Here is an 18086-nt window from a genome sequence, read left to right as displayed (position 1 = left end):
TTATGTATTGGATCTCCATGTTTTTCAAAAGGCTCTCGAACTTGAAATACTGGTGGCAAATATCTTTTGTTTCCCTGAGGACAAAATGAAAGAAAAGTGAATTAACTGCAAAGAGCCACGCTTAGGTTAAATGAAGGCAGAATTCCTTTCTAGGGAGAGTGAATGAAAATTAGGAAAGGTTACTGAGTGGAGTTCAAATGTCTATTTCTTTGGGAAGGCTTTTAAATACACTTTAGCCTGAAGGCCAGAAAAGAGTAAACAACCTCTCTAAGTCCCTCCGATCCTGGGGACACAATCTTTCTGGGGAAGGAAGAAACCCTGGAGGGCAATGACTGTTATAGGCAATTATTTATATCACAGGGCATTGTTATCCCAGGACCAGTGGCTAAATGGGAGCAGGGTAAGGACTCTCAGGGGCATCGTGAAAAATGTAAGTAAAATCTAAAAGGTCAGAGAATTATATCCATTAAGCATGGTCTCCTGGAGACAAGTGAGTGTACTTACAACACTACTAATATTTTATCCAGAGTTAAGGACCCATTAGCATTGCCATTTGCAAGAGTAGGTTTGCCTAGATCCTGGTACACAAATGTGTTCTCCTTGGCTAATACTGTGTGTGGGGGCTTCTTGGGCTTTCACTTCCCTCTCTCATCCTCAGCCTCAATTGTTAGGATATAGTAGCAGCATGTCGAAGTACAGCCATTGACTTTTTTCTTAACTAATTGTGATTCCTTAAGTGAAAAATCTTACTTGTGTAGAGGATTGACTGAGAGAAGGATTTGTAATTTCAATTTATAAATCTCTCTTTTTAAATTTCCTGGTTCCTTGGTTGCCTGAATGATAAGTTAGTAAATATTTTAAAAAACATGTGGAATAGCCCTGGCCCGGTGGTTCAGTTGGTTGGAGCATTGTCCTGTACACCAAAAGGTTGTGGGTTCGACTCCTGGTCAGGCCACATACCTAGATTATGGGTTCAGTCCCTGGTCAGGGTGTGTACAGGAGGCAACCGATAGATGTTTCTCTCACATTGATGTTTCTCTCTCCCTTCCTCTCCCTAAAAATCAATCAAAACATTTCCTCGGGCTTTATGCATCCAGAAGAATCCCAATCCTGCGCCCTGTCCCCAGCCTCTCATGGACACCTGCAGCGCACGTGGTGAAGGCCCAGAAGCCCGCCTCCAGCCTCCTGTGCATTCCCTAAAGGCTCAGTATACCTACAAGGGATTTCTCTTATGTCCCCTGCTCTTCTCTGCAACTTTGGTGAGCTACCTCTGTGTTATTCAAAGAAGCTTATCTTTTTTCCACTCACCCTTTGCTCTCGTTTCATGTTTCTGTTGAATTCTATCGTTTGCATCTCACTTCTTGCTGCTGTTCCCTTTGCTTTGACTCGCATCAACCCCACGTGGATGAAGGCAGGACACTTTGACAGGAGGAGTTAAAAGGGTGAAGGAATTAAGGTAAGGGAAAAGGAATTAAGGGGTTGGGGGGGGGTCTGCGCTCCACTGGTATAGGGTATGACCAAATGGGGACATCCTGAAAAACAGGTACGAGACCCTATATTCTTTGCATTTTTAATCATGTAAGAGTTGTACTTAGATTTTCACTGTTGTCCCTCTCTAGTCTGAGAATTATGATTTTATTATTGAAATTTTTGAGTAAAGAGCTGCTTGGGCTCTGTGTGTGGTCACTCCTTGGGGGTGATCAAGATAGTAGTGGGTGGAAAGAATGGCGTGATCACGTCAACATCCTCACCAGCATCTTCCACCTGCTGCTGGGTGAGTGGGCCCACTTGGGGGGAATGTCTGGTTGGAAGAACAGCATTGCTCTGCCCCTCTCCTCCCCTCCTTGCTGCCCTGGATAAGCCTATACCAAGAGTCAATTTCTCAAGTTTTACCACCCGTAAGTTCTTGCAACAAAGAATTTCAAGAGAAAACCTTATAAAAGAACCACCCTCTAAGTAATTTAGAAAGAAAGTTCATCTGAGGATGTAACGATACTGTCACTTAGATACAAATTCACTGTGGATTTGAAAACATTAAATGTGGCTAGAAGGTAAAATTTAATCATGGGGTGAATTTCACAAGGGCATCTTCATGGGGCAGACATAAAAAGACCAAACCACAATGATGCATTACAACAAGACAGAAACAGGAGGCCACAAAGATTCCTCAAGGGCAACTTTTGTCTGCAGTTCCTTTCATGGACTTAAAGCTGAGGTGAGAAGAAAGGATCGTGTGTACGGCCGGTGGCTTCGTCACATCACAGTCCCACCGCCAGCCTTCAGTTCATTCATTCTCTGTGCCCACAGAAGCGATTGCTCCTGGAGTCCCTTTCCCCACAGAAGGGGCGCTGCAGCACCCAGCTGACGACTCGTAGAGCTCTCAGGGCTGAGCGAGGACATCCGTAGTCTTTCCCTTTGGGGCTTTTTGCCTGGTGGGCTGCTGTTTGCACATTTCCCTCCAACTACCAGAAAAATAACTCCTCCCCTCTGGGAAACCACAGCCCCTTTGTTCAGACATTTATCATAGTGTTTGACACTTTGCACTGTATTATCTGCCTCCCTGCTTTGCCTCTCCACAAATCTGCACTTTTTAGAGGAAGGGACTGTCTTGTTCGTGGAACACGCCCGGGGCCCAGCACAGTACTTGGCAGGCTGCCCTTGCTCAGTAAATATTGGCTGAAGGAATGAATAAATAAATTTGTGAATGAAAATATTCATATATGCAACATGTTGAACATAGTTTTGGGAATTAACCAAAATGCAAACCAGGACTTTGATTTCTACCCTTTTTGTAAGTTTGGATTTAAAAATCTCTTAAAGTAGTTCATCAATTGTATTAGGTAAGAATTTTGTTGGCCCTCTAGGAACAGAGAACCAACACTAAGGGCTTAAATAAGTTGGGGGTTAATTGTCTCTTGTCAAATAAAATCCGGAGTTGGGGAGCTCCTACCGGGTAGAGCAGCTTCATAACATTGCTGGGGACCCAGATTTTTTCTCTCTGCTCCAATCCATCCTTAGTGTGTGGCTTCCACTGTCAAGGTTACCACAGGATGCTGAAGATCCACTAGTACGTTGGCATCAAGTCCAGAATTCATATTGTCAACTTATTCTGCTCAGTTTTAGCTGGAGGACTTCAACGAATGGGTGAAGCAGAGTTTCAACCTGGGCCTCAGAAGTTATACAGAGTCAAGCCCAGATCCTCAGTAAAACACATCTCCTCTCCCAGGACTAGTAGAAGAGTGCTGACTTTCACTCTGAGGATGTAACGATACTGTCGGTGGGACTGTGATTGCCCAGAATCCTTCCTTAAGTGAGGACAAATTCTGCGGTGTAATTAATACTCCAGAACAGTCCTGAGGTTTCAAACTGAGGCTGGGACTTGACCTGAAATTGCACCATTGCTCAGCTCCTCTCTTTCTCAGATCTGGGGAACTGGACCTAAGATAATGTTAAAAAAAAGCTGAGGCAAGGTTCAAGGTCAAGCATGAGTGACCTGCATCCAAAGGCAGTCTCTATGCCTGGTGAAGGTACAGGCATTTGCCGAGGGGAGAAGGGCAGGGTTCTTTTTTCCTAAACCCTGTGTGGCCTGGCTGGGGCTCTATGGCCTCTGCCTTTTTGAGGTCCCTGGCTCTCAGTCCTTTGATGAGACCCAGATGCCTTTGCTTTAGACCTTCCATGTGGATCCTGCCTTGTGGGAGAAGCTGCTCTGATCAGTGATGATCTGCACTGCTAAGATGCTTAATGCCTCCTGGTCTGGCCTCGGGGGCTAAAGCCTATTGCACATCTGTAAAAAAGAATCGTATGAATCAACAAGACTTTAACACCCTGTGTTCACACATCCCAGGGCCCAAAACAGGGTGCCCTTGAGCACCAGAAGCTGCAAGTCCATGAGGACTTAGTTGCCCCATATCTTATATCTTGTCTATTTCCCAGTGTTTCTGGCTCATGCACCAGAAGTTAACTGTCTCCTGAATTGAGTGAAGTTCTTTCCCCCAAAACTATAGACTTCCCTGCATGGCGTCCTGCCCTTGTCAGGCACGAGTAGAAGGCATAGAGGAGACTGCATGCTTCTCAGATCACAGGGGTTGGGGGAAGGAGTGTTGGGATCCACTGGCAGTTTGCCCTCCCAAATTATCGATCACATTCGTCATATCTTCCCTCTTCCTATCGACCTGAGTTGGATGGATTTGGGGGTAGAGAGGGCCCAGGAGCTTTCTGCTAATTGAACTTCCAACAACATGGAAGGAAACGTGAGAAGTGGGAAACAAATGTTCCTCCTTAGGTTCTCTAACAGAACTTCACGCTTTTCAGGTATCTGCAGTCCTCCACGACCATGCGCTTCAGGGGATGCTGGTCCCAGACCTTGTCTCAGCCCAGAAGTGGAGACTCAGGCTGGTCTAGGCCCATCGTGTTCCTGCTCTTCTCGTGGACTGTGACTGGTTTAGATGGAGAGTGAGGAAGATAACCCCCCACCTCCCACTGCCAGCGTGTTGAGGACTGAATCCTTCTGATGCAGATGTGTATTTCTATTGAAGTATATGAACTTCTTTCTGCTGTTGTTATAATTGTGTCAGTTCATGTCAAACTTGTATACAACTAATACCCTAGACAGATAATTTTTACATGAACAGTTATTGTACCAGATGACTGTCTCTCATACTAGTGCTTGTGATTTTTTTGGACTAAATTCAAGTCTGATCTTCCTCCAACTTCAAAATACACTAGAATAGAGTGAGATCTACTTCCACACACCTCTTTGCAACTGTTGGAACTTTCTGTTCCAGTAAAACAGTTGTGTGGCTCGTGAGTCACTTTGGCTGAGGGTAATTAGAAGGAGAACACTGGCAGCTAGGAATGGGAAGGGGAGGTGAAGCAGATGGGAGAGGAAGGAGGGATATTTTGCAGTGGCTCCTTGGATTGGGCAAGGGGGGATGAAACACAGAAAGAAGGATATTCAGGTGACATCTGCGAGGAGGAACCGAGGAGCTGAGAGCTGAGATAGGAGAGGATTTCGTAGGCATGTGAGCCAGGAAAGGGGTAGGAAGAATCTTCTGAGTCATGCAATCAGGAAGGCATTGATCACTTGAATGGAGAACCAGGAAAAGAAAAGATAAATGGAACTTAAAAACACTTCACTGAAATTTTGAGAAACTCTTACTAAAGTTTTCAAGCAAGAAAGTTAAATAAAAAGTAGTATCCGTGTTTTACTAATTTAAGATAGTTATAATGTCTTTATTCTTTTATTCTTGTAAATGCAAAATATTTTTAAGGGCTTTCATAGGTGTATTTGTGATTTCAGTTTCCCAAATTCTATTTTTTATGTTATCTTAATTTCCCAACCTCAGTATCTCTGACAAGGAATTTCTGAACTTTAATTCTGAGTTTGATGAAGAATGAAAATTTTACATTTATCTCTGCTAAATTTCATCTCATTAGAGTTCTTAAAGGCAGGTTGATAGAATTGATCACTGAAAATGACAAACTTCTGCACAGCAAAAATGCATCCTAAGCAGAGAAAAATCAAAACAATAGACTAGGAGACAATATATGAAATCAACACAAATGAATATCAAATGTTTAAGATCCCCAATCTACAAAAGCTCTCTTGAATCAACAAGGAAATGACATACAACTTAACTGAAAACTGGGTAAGAGGCATAAACGAGCAACTCAGAAACATAATTATGTGTGGACAGTGAGCGTGACAAGCTGCCCAGCTGCTCCAGCGATCACAGAGAAGCAAATGAAAAGAATCACATACCTGAATTGGTTAGCAGATGGGCAAAAATTTAAAAAACTGTTAACAATCAGTGCTGGTAAGGATGTGGGAAACTGGGATGTATCACATATTGCTGGTGGGAGTACAAATTGCTATACACAGTTGGAAAAGTATTTATTTAAAAAATGAGTGTATCTTTTGACCCAGAAATCTCCCACAATCTCCTGGTAATTTATTTCACAGAAATAAAAGTAAATACGTTCTAAGGAGATATGTTCAAAGCTGTCTATTGCAACATTTTTGCAATGGAAAAACTTGGTCATCAATTACGGAGTAGAATTATTGGGGATTTATATTATGGAACTCTGTAAGCTAATAAAAATAACGTTCTGTTTCCTGGACATCTTTTGCATGCAGAATGTTCTTCATGCGGATAACTGCATGGCGCACTCTCTTAAGCAAGTTCTCAGTTGTTACCCAGTCAGTGTGGCCTCTCTTGACCACTTTATCTAAAATCACTGTCTTCACCACTCTATCTCCTTGTTTTACCTTATTTTTTCTTAATTTTAATTATTTATTTTATTTTTATTATTTTCTTAATAATCCTTGCGAGTCCCTGACCTCATGTCTTGTATCTGCGTTGGCTGGTTGTCTTTCTCTCCTGCTGGAGTGCAGGCCCCATGTGAGTAAGGACTGAGGCCCCAAGTTCACTGCTGTGTCCTCAGGGGCTACCGCCTGGCCTCTGGTAGACTTCCAGTGAAGCTTTTGCACGAATGCTGCTATGACATTGGCCTGGAGGACAATGCTTTGTCCCCTCTTCCCCCCCCCCCCCGTGTTCCTGAGAGCACTCCCAACAGGACTTCCTCCGGGCTGATCTCCGTTTCAGTCTGCTCTGCTGGGAACTTGCTCTGCGACAACATGCACATACTTACATTAAAAATCTGTCTTTAAGAAATATAACAGTGCAGGGGTAGATGTTTTTCCTCCCCTAGTTGCTACTCTGAAGGGCCATCTCAGGCCTAGAGCTTCCCATGGGGTCAGCTGAGGTTTGGTTGAGCTTTTATCATAAACTAACTTTTCCCTCTGCTGATACTGTTTGCTTCTCCCCCTTCCCACAGATGTCGACTTCTCTGGACCATGTACCTTTATTCCACACCCATTTTGCCCATTTGCTTTGGAGGAATCAGTAGGCAGGTGATTTCTGAGCTTTCTAGCCTCTGCCTGCAAATCATAATCATAAACCACTCTTAGCCCCATTCCCTCATTCCGGCTTAATCCTTGTGAAGGATCTCTTTCTTTGACGGAATTAGGATCAGAAGGTATAAGAAAACTGATCAAAATCCGAGATAGGTTTGTAAAGAGATGACCCTGAATTTCAACTCTCCCTAATTTTCCTCTTCTTTCTCAATGATGTGGGAGTCCTAGATCAAATATGAAACTGCTGGGGTATAGAAAAGGTGAAATGTGGAAGGAGGGTTGGGTAGGAAGGCTGCTTGCAGCTTAGGTGGACATGGGGGGGGGGCATCCATTCTTACAGATGACTCTGTTTTCAATTTCTCTATTGATGAATATGTAAACCAGATGAGGAAATGCATTATCTGTATTATGTTTTACATCCATGATATTTCCCTGGCCATTCTCTTTCTTCTCTCCGGATTAAGACTTCCTAACAAGCTGAGGCATGTAATCTGCCAGTACTTGACTATCCAGCCAAAGGACAGAAAGTTTTTTAATAGGTCAGTGTAGCATGCATTAGCACGTGCTTAATAAACAGTCATATTGCTGTCTTGCAAGTGAAATCAATGCTGTGTTTACACTTACAAGGAGAACGCTGCTTCAGCATATTGTTAATTAGGACACTACCCAAGGCTAGTGCAGATAAATCTCCTCAGATATGCTTACTGTATGGAGTAATCATGATTAATTAGTGCATAAGATTGGACCAGAATGCTAGGATTGGAGGGGAATCTTGCTTTGTCTGTCGCCTGCTGGATCGGTAGTGGAAAAGCTTCCTGCTGGGGCAAGTTTAGTACAGAGCTCACTAGCTCATCCTAATAGGTACCGTGGTGTTAGGTGATCAAGAAATGATAAATAGACAGCCAGTAATACCCTTTCAATTACCCTTGTAAAGCCGCTACTTAAGAGACCTCAAGGGTATTGGATCAAGACACCAGCAGGCTAATGGGCAAGATGCCCATGGAGAGAGCTTGGCGCTCGAGAGTTGAGAAACTGAAATTTGCTGTAAGGCTGACCGCCCCTTGGAAGCACTGACATTTCTCCCATAGTTTTCAGAGTGTGTGCCTGAAGGTGATCCACTCTGCTTCCTGGGGATCAGTGGGATTGTTGTTAGTACTAGGCTGATTTTATTTTATTTTAAAATATTTTTTCAGGCTTCCATGTGGTTGTCTTGGCACTGCTCTATTGTAACAGGATGGACTGAACCTGCACTAGGCCAAGCTGTGGGAGCCTGTGCTTCTCAGTGTTTTTTTTTTGCTGTGTCCTCTGGCTCATTCGTTCATCTCAGGTGTCACGCTATGGCCAGATGTTGCAGCTGCTACATGGATGGTGCCAGATGTTCTGTGAAATATGACTGTGAACAAGACTTAGTTCCAGCCATTAGCAGCTCTACAGGTAACTTTGGGGAGGGGGCTTTGTTGTCTCCCTAATTTCTACCACTCTTCCAAAGCCATCCAAAGTAAACATAGAGTATGTATTAAGGTTCTTCAGTAGGATATCTGTTTCTATGTATATATGTATCTATCATCTATCATCTATCTATCTATCTATCTATCTATCTATCTATCTATCTATCTGTCTGTCTGTCTGTCTGTCTGTCTGTCTGTCTGTCTGTCTATCTATCTATCTATCTATCTATCTATCTATCTATCTATCTATCTATCTATCTATCTATCTATCTATCTATCTATCATATCTATCCATCTATCTATCTATCTATCTATCTATCTATCTATCTATCTATCTATCTATCTATCTATCTATCATCTATCTATCTATCTATCTATCTATCTATCTATCTATCTATCTATCTATCATCTATTATCTATCTATCATCTATCTATCATCTATCTATCTATCTATCTATCTATCTATCTATCTATCTATCTATCTATCTAATCATCTATCTATCTATCTATCTATCTATCATCTATCTATCTATCATCTATCTATCTATTATCTATCTATCTATCTATCTATCTATCTATCTATCTATCTATCTATCTATCATCTATCTATCTATCTACCTATCATCTATCTAGCTATCATCTCTATCTATCTATCTAGCTATCATCTCTATCTATCTATCTATCTATCTATCTATCTATCTATCTATCTATCTATCATCTATCTATCTATCTATCTATCTATCTATCTATCTATCTATCTATCATCTATCTCTATCTATCATCTATCTAAGGAGATTTATTATGAAGAATTGACTCACAATTATAGATGCTGAGAAGTCCCATGATGTGTTGTCTGTGTGTTGGACACTCAGGAAAGCTTATGGTGTAAACTTGAGTCTGAGTGTGAAGATCTGAGAGCCAGGGTCGCCAATGGTTTAAACCCCAGTCTGAGGGCAGGAGAAGATGAGATGAGATGTCCCAGCTCAATCGGTGAGGCAGGCAAAAGGAGTGAATTCCTCCTCCCTCTACGTTTCACCCTATTTAGGCCCTCAAGGAATCGGATGATGCCCACCCACATAGGGGAGGGCAATCTACTTGGCAGTCCACGGATTCCAATGCTAACCTTATCCAGAAACACACTCACAGACACATACTCAGAAACAATGTGTTACATGGGCACCCCATGGCCAGCCAAGTTTACACACAAAATTGTCCATCACAGAGTAGAAGTAAGAACTGGGAGCTTGCAATGGAAGCAGCTGCAAGCAACTCCAAATAGTAAAAATAAAATCTAAGTAGAACTATCCCTGCCCCCTTTAAACACACATCTGAAATTCAGGAGCCTCTGATGGGGCCCTTATGGGAATGAGTCTGGTAGGGGAGGCAGGCAATTCCCACCCAGCCTCAGCCAAAAGCAGAGTGTGGAAGAGACTCTAATTTAGTAGAAGATAAGTGCTGAGAGACACGAGAGAGCGGGTAAAGAGTTTTGAGTTTCGCCGTAGATAATATTCAAGAGTGGGCATGTGTATTGATCCTAAGTAGGGCTTTCTTCAGAACCAAGAGGGATATAAAACAGAAGACTCTGTTTTGCTGACTCAATAGGAGAGCAACATGGAAACTCACAGGAGGCAGCTTTATCTAAGCCTCAAGGAACCTGAGCTGAGTTTCATCTTCAAGCACCCAAAGAGGGCTCAGCCGTCTGGGTAAAATTAAACCAAGGGCAGAGGATTTAAGTCCGAGGTTGAGGCTGCAGACTCATTAGTTGGGAACTAAAGTCTGAAAACCAAGCTGCCTGAGCATGGCCTGTAGCCCCGGCTTATGGCAGTGAGCTCATAGACTCTTCCCAAGCCTCTGTCAACAAGGGCCTTTCCTCTGGAGAAGATGGGGGATTATGCCTCTGGGAGGTTATAGAGCTTCTCTTAGGGTGGAAAGTAAATCAATACAGATGCTGGCAACAGAATCACATAATTCTGCCAACTTATAGTGGTGTCTCAAATTTTATCCTGAGAGCTATGAAGATACCCCAGGTGGAGTGTCTGTGTGTGTGTGTGTATGTGTGCGCATGTGTGTACTCACAAACACACACGGGATGTGCAAGAGGTCTCTCTTCACCTTTCCTCTGTCTCCCAGAGCACTTTGTGTGTTTATTACCCTTTCTGCCCTTTACTGCAGGCATCTCTGCAGGCCTAATTCAGTGTGGCTGGTGTAGTTAAAAGAAGAGGAAGAGACACCAGGGGTGTGTGCACACAGAGAAAAGACCATGTGAGGGCACAGCAAGAAGGTGGCCATCAGCATGCTAAGGAGACTGGCCCCAAAAGAAACTCAGCCTGACAATATCTTGACTTCCAGCCTCCAGAACAGTGAGAAAATTAATCTCTGTTGTTTAAGCCATCCAGTTCATGGTATTTTGTAATGGCAGCCCTAGCAAACTAATACACTAAGTTTTCAATATATGTTTAGGTTAACGTTACAGATGAAAACAGATATGATTTACAGTAATCTTCTATTTAATTAGCAGACAATATTTGCTATCAATAGTTTTGGCTATTCGTAGATGTAAAGAAACCACCTCAAAACTTAATCATTTAAAAATGAAAATTTATCGTTATTTCTCATTTTTTTTTTTTTATGGATTTACTGGGCACAGTTGAACAGTTCTTGCTTGAGATCTCTCTTAAGGTGACAGCCAGATGTCAACGCGCACTGCAGTTATCTGAAGAGTCATCTGGGTTAGATGTCCAAGACGGCTTCTTCATGTACATGTCTGATGCCTGGGCAATGATGGCTGGAGGAATGGGAGGCTGGCTAAACATCTCTTGTCATGTGGCCCATCTATGTGGCTTCTCCACAGGGTGTCCTCATGTCAGAGTGGTCTCAGGTAGTCAAACTTCTTACATGGTGGCTGGGTTCCACTCAAATGAATGTTCCAAGAGACCAAGATAGGTGATACAGGTTCATTTGGCCTTAGAAATTGCTTCTGACACAACCAAATGCTTATGAGTTAGACGCAGGGTCAGTCCAAATTCAAGGGGAGGTGAGTACACAGGGTGTGAATACTGGGAAGTGTGGTCCGTTGGGCATCATGTTGGATACCAACTACTATGTGTATCCTGACTGAGCAATTGGAATTGGATCCTAACCAATTAGCTTCTGGGCATCCACATAATGATTCTAATTCATTCTTCACTTTGTATCTAGATTTGTCTTCTTAATAAATCACAGTGAGCTCATCCCTCAAAATCCTCCAGTCTTTCCCATCTATTCAGATCCTGGATGATCTAAAGCAGCAGTTTCAACCTCACTCTTACAACCCATTACTAGGAGGCAAAATCTGTATGTTGTATATATTTTTTTCTTTCTTTCTTTTTTTAAAATTTATCTTTATTGTTGGAAGTATTACAGGTGTCCCATTCCCCCCCCCAATTGACCCCCTCCACCTCACTCCCACCCCCTCCCTAGGCATTCACCCCGTCATTGGTCATTGTCTGTGTCCATGGGTTATGCATATATGCATATAACTTCTCTGGTTAATCTCTTCCCACCCTCCACCCCCCTTCCCTCTTTCCTCTGAAATATGATCATCTGTTGCATGCGTCAGTGTCTCTGGATCTATTTAGTTCATCAGGCTCTTTTGTTCATTAGCTTTTAAAGAAGACTCTTCAACTTTTCCTATAGTGTTGGTCTGGTGGTGATGAACTACTTTAGCTTTTCCTTGTCTGAGAAGCTCTGACCTTCAATTCTAAAGGATGGCTTTGCTGGGTAGAACAATCTTGATTGTAGTTCCATATTTTTCATCACTTTGAATATTTCTTTCCACTCCCTTCTGGCCTGCAAAGTTTCTGTGGAGAAATTAGCTAACAGTCATATGGATGCTCCCTTGTAGGTAACTAATTGCTTTTCTCTTGCTGCTTTTAAGATTCTCTCTTTGTCTTTAACCTTTGGCATTTTAATTATGATGTGTCTTGTTGTGGGCCTCTTTGGGTTCCTCTTGTTTGGGACCCTCTGTGCTTCCGGGACTTGTAGGTCGATTTCTTTCCCCAGGTAGGAGAAGTTTTCTGTAATTATTTTTTCAAATAGGTTTTCAATTTCTTGCTCTCTTTCCTTTCCTCTGGCACCCCAATAATACGAATGTTGGGCCTCTTGAAGTTGTCCCAGAGGCTCCTTGTACTATCTTCATATTTCTGGATTCTTTTTCTTTTTGCTCTAACAGAAGAGCAAAAAGGGTGTTTTTTGTTTCCTCATGTTCCAAATCGCTGATTAGATTCTCAGCGTCCTCTACTCTACTGTTGATTCCATGTAAATTATTCTTCATTGCAGTTCCTGTAGCCTTGATTTCAAATTGGTACTTTATTATGTCATCGATTTTCTCAGTTATTTTCGTAAAACTCTTACTAATACGGTTGAGCATCCTTATAAACAAAATTCTGAACTCTGTATCTGTTAGCTGGCTTGGATCTTTTTCATTTAGTTCCTCTTCTAGAGATTTTTTCTGTTCTTTCTTTTGTAACATGTTTCTTTGCCTCCACATTTTGGCTGCTTCCAGGTGTTTGTTTCTATGTACTAGGTAGAGCTGCTCTGTCTCCTGGAGTCTGTAGAGTGGCTTTGTGTAGTAGGTGTCCTGTAGGGCCCAGTGGCTCAGCCTCCCCAGTCACCTGAGCTGCGCCTTCTAGGTGCTCCCCTGTGTGGGCTGTGTGCACTGTCCTGTTGTAGCTGAGCCTTGGTTGCTGTTGGCATCCCTGGGAGGAACTGACCCCCAGGCCAATCAGCTGTGAGGACCAGCTGCAACTACAGCCAAAGAGCTGCTGTGCTGGAGACACCCCTATGGAGCAGGATTTACTTCAGTGGAGCTTTGGTGTTCACCAAGTGCGCCCCTTGAGTGTCACTCGTGGATGTGGAAGGGTTGTAATCCAGCGTGGTCGAGTGTGACCACCAGGTGCACTGCCTCTGGGGCCTCCCAGGAGGTGTAAACTCAGCCTGTGCCAGTGCCTTGCCCAGGGCCCCCCAGCATGAGCTACACAGCAAACCGTAGTTGGCTGCTCCTTGTGCTGGGCTTGGAGGTGCCCAGGAGAGGCCCAGCTATGAGCCAGTGCAGCTGCCGCTAGTGCCAGGCCTGGGCCGCTTATCAAGCCGTATGGGGGCAACTGCTGCTTGTTTGAGAGATTTTAGGAAAGTCCTAAGCATGGGGCTCGAGAGGCCACTTGCACAGAAAAGCCCCTGGAAATGGCCCGGATGAGCTGCAGGCGGGGAGGGGCGGGGCCTCCGGGAATCACGGGGCGGGGCCAAAGGCGTGAGTCAGGTGCTGGCGACTCAAATATGGCGCCTGTCTGCCGGCTGTGCGGGGAGGACTCGCCACAGGAGCCATGGCCTCCGCCAGCCCTTCTGCCTGGGAGAAAGCCGCCCTCCGCCTCTCGCCCCGACTTCAGGCAGGTCAGTTCCCCCCCGAGTGTCCCGGGTCCCTTCAGGCTGCTGCCCGGCGCTGGGCTCAGAGGGAGCGTCCGAGTGAGTCCGTGCCCGGGCCCTTAAGGGGAGCTGCTGGGGCTCCCGCGGCCTCCGCGACCCTCAGGGACAGTCCCCGCCGGTTTCACAGCCCGGAGTTGTGGGGACGTCTCTTCCCGGCCTGGAGCCCTGGGCTGGGGGCCTGCTGTGGGGCTAGGGCCCCTCGCTCCTCCGGGAAATCTCTGCCGCCGAGATTCCCTCCCGGGTTTAACCCGTGGCACCGGGTGTGGGCCCGAGGCTGAGTCTCCTCGATTCGGCTCCGACCCACCCGCGTCTCCGCCCCTCCTACTGTCTCGGTGCTGCTTCAGCTCCCTGGTTGTGGGGCTTCTGTTGAGCCAGATTCAGGAGGCTCTGAGTGATGATGGTTCTGTATTTTATTTGCAGTTTTGATGTGGTTCCAGAAGGCGGTGGGTGTGTGGTTACCTCTGCTGCTGTCTTGTTTCCTCTCCCTATTTTTTCTCTTATTGATTTCAGAGAGAGGAAGGGAGAGGACTATGCTCAGCCACTGAACCATGACGGCCAGGCCATAATTTTTCCTTAATAAGAAAAAGTTAAAAGAACAGGAGTGTCGGTGCTTTGTTAATTTTAGAATTCAAATATATTAAGAGGCAGTCACAATGTTCTTTTACAATAGTGTCACTCTCACCTGTATTCTAACATCCTCCTGGAACAGCAAAGAAAGTGATGGGGCTCTGGGGACACACAGAGAGCCCCAAACCAGTAGGTTCTCCACACAAGGCCAGCAGTACACGGCCACCACAGTCATAGCTCTATTATTTGGGGTTCTATTTTGCAAACGTTGCTCAGTGGAACACTGTTTAGCAACATGCTAATAACATTTCTGCAAATAAAGCAAAATGAATTAAATAGATAAAAATTTAAATGCTGGCCTATATTCAAGTAAATATATGATACACTGTGTTACTACTACTGGCGATTTGTGAAAGGGGATCTTAATTCTGTTGCTATATGTATTGTTCATGGATACATTTTTAATGAAGAGTAGGCTAAGGATGGATGAAAAGACACCGAATAACACAGTACTTACTGGGTCATTAGAGGTGAGTAAAAGTGATACTGGGAACCTTCCTGGTTTGCAATGATCCATCAGTTAGATACTCAAAACAACATGCAAAGGACATTTGAAGGAATAAGGGACTTATTTTTAGCACCATGAAAAGCCTGAAAACTATTTTAAATCATAAATCACACGTATGTTGATCATATATTAAAATATTTTATTAAGAACATAATGTTTAGTAAACCTAGGTAATGTTGTTTTTATATGTACACGAATTTTTTTGCAATGTTTGGCAGTCTGATTTGACTGTAACATGCTTTTATATAACACGCCCAAACCAATGAACAAACAAAATTCTGTAGGACCATTGGCCTTATTTCCATTCCAGTTATCTACTGTTACATAGCAAACCACCCCAAAACTTAGTGGTTTACAATAACAAACATTTCTTACTTCTCATGGTTCAGTGGTTTAGTTGGGCAGTTCTTCTGCTGATTTCGCCAGATGTGACTGAATCCAGCAGGTGGGCCCATGGCCGGCTGGCTGGTCCAGGATGGCCTCGTTTCCCTCACCAGTGTGGCCTCGACAGTTTGGGAGCAGTAGCTGGGATGGCTGTTCTCTCTGCACATGATCTCTCTGGTCCTGGAGGAGGCTGGCCTGGTTTTCTCTCATGACAGCTGGTTCCAAGGACAGAAGCTGCAAGTCCTCTGGAGGCCTGAGCTCAGAAATTGCACAGTGTCATTCCTACCACATTCTAGGGGATAGAGCAAGTTCTGGGGCCAGTCCATAGTCAAGGCGTGGGGAGGTGGACTTTGCCTTTTGATGGGGAAAACTACCAATAACTTGTAGTGATATTTAATCAACCACAGTTTCTCAGTATTTTATTTATATTAGATTGCTAGGGCCGTGTCCTAGTCCATTCAGGCTATTATAACAAAATACCATAGATTGGGTGACTTGTAAACAACAGAAATTTATTTCTTACAGTTTCAGAGGCTGGGAAGTGTAAGGTCACGATGTGGGCAGATTCGGTGTCTGCTGAGAGCCCCTTTCCGGTTCACAGGTGGCTGTCTTCTCGCTGTGCCCTCCCGAGGCAGGAGAGGAACCTAACCGCATTCATGTGGGCTCCACGCTCGTGACCCAGTCACCTCCCGAACGCCCAGCTCTAAATACACAGATGTTGTCCACAGTCTATTCCTGGCTGTTTTTCCGACTCTTGTTAAAATCCTGTATCAACTAATGCTATAGCCATAAAAGCGATTTCCCACTATCAAGAAATGATGCTTTTATTACATCTTAAATGTTATTTGTAATATTTTTCTAGTAAGTATTTCCTACGTCTTTCTCCCTTTACCTTCCTGCTCCTGTTCCTATTCCTGGTCCTGGTCCTGGTCCTGTTCCTGTTCCTATGCTACCATCTTCCTGAAAGCTTTCCTAAATGCCGTGTTAGGAGTAATTGTCCGACCTTTGGTATTCTGTAGCTGGGCTTACATCTATCTTTTTTTTTCTCTCCTGAAAAAAGCTTTATTGTTTCCATTTGGATCAGTGCATGGGAGAGGGCTCCAGGGTGGTTAAAGGGATGCCTACTGGTTTTGGGGAGAGGCTCAGGCAGAAGCCAGGCACCAGGGGGTGCAGAGGGGCCCCTCAAAGGCCTCTGGGCCCCAAAGGCTCCTGGTGGTGCTTGAGGGTGAGCCTCTCAGAGACACTCGCCCAGCCCGGCCTGGGGGCCGCGAGCCCTGGAGGTGAGCCAGGTGTCGCCCCTCTTCCTGAGGAGCTTCACCTGCTCACTGGGCAGCGGTTCCCGGGAGGCACAGAGCCGAGGGCCTGCGGATCCACAAGGGCCTGGGTTTTACCTCATTCATCGTGGGAAGGCTTCTGTGCACCCTAAAAGAGGGTGGGCCGCATCACTGGTTTTGCTTCTTAAGGACACGCTTGGCACCATCAAGCCAACTCGGGGAAGAAGTGGCCACCCCTCCAGGGCCACATCATTGTGGTGGAAATAGAAGCCCAGAGAGAGGTAGGTGCGGGAGGCCACAGATGCAGGTGACCAGGTGGGTGATGGGGCCTCCACCTGGGAGGAATAATTATGACCAATTTGGGAGCTCATGACTGTTGGGCAATATGGAGTTAAGCACAAAAAACAGTGTTGGCTGGTCTTGGAGGCTGAGAATGGCTGAGGTGGTTCTGAAGGTGGTGGCTGGAAAAGAGGTTGGAGGGTGGTTGGAGGTTGGAAGACGGGGTGTCCCTGGGTCTGTTCTGTCAAAACGCTGTCGGAGCAAGAGACAGATCCGGGGGACACGGAGGGCACTGCTGGCTTATGTCCATCTTGATATTTGGAATTGCGGTTCTCCTTACAGATGTGGAAAGAGTAGCTTGTGTGTGGTGCAGGCCGGCAGTCTTTGGGCCTCTGCTGTTAGATCTTAGGCCTCGGTTCCCTTGTCTTGACACCAGTGATAACCATCTTTCGCGTAGGGTTAGGTATGCATTGGATGAATTCATTTAAACTATCAGCCACATGTAAGGTGTTCAGAGGTAAGAGTCTCCATTTTTTGCTTTACCTATAGTGCTTTGGAAATGGCTTATATTGAAAACAGACACTTGTTGAATGAGTAAGAGAGTTAGAGTTTAATTTTCTAAAGGTTTTTCAAATAGGATAGATGCAAGTCAGCTTTGTCCTTCCCCGACTTCCCTACCTGAAGGCAGAGCTAAACTTTTAATTTCATGAATTAAAAAGAAACGACTAAACTACATTAGTGTCAGCCACGGTATATGGTACATAATTTGTGCTTTGATAAATATTTAGTAACTGAACAAAGAAACCATTGAGCCTGAAACCTACAAAAGCTGGGTGTGGTATGTAGGCTAGTGGCATCATTAGGAAAAACATTTTCAATCTGTGGCAACTTATTCTTTCATAAAAACAGCTTTTTTGGCATATACTTTGTACATAAATAGCTGTACATATTTAATGCGTACAATTTCATGTGTTTGGATATCAACCCCCGTGATACCATCACCCCAGTCATGTACTGACATATCTAACAACACTTCGCAAAGTTTCCTCGAGTGCCTTCTGTTTTGGTGGTAAGAGCACTTAAGGGGCGATCTCTCTCAAGGAATGCTGGCGTGCAGAGCGCCGCGTTGTGGACTGCAGGCACTGTGCAGCACAGGACGTCTCTAGAGCTCTTCGTCCAGCCTAACTGAG

Source organism: Miniopterus natalensis, chromosome 1 (assembly GCF_054644295.1).
Source record: "Miniopterus natalensis isolate mMinNat1 chromosome 1, mMinNat1.hap1, whole genome shotgun sequence".
NCBI lineage: Eukaryota > Metazoa > Chordata > Mammalia > Chiroptera > Miniopteridae > Miniopterus > Miniopterus natalensis.
The sequence above is the reverse complement of the archived record's forward strand: the minus strand, read 5'-3'. Positions refer to the sequence as shown.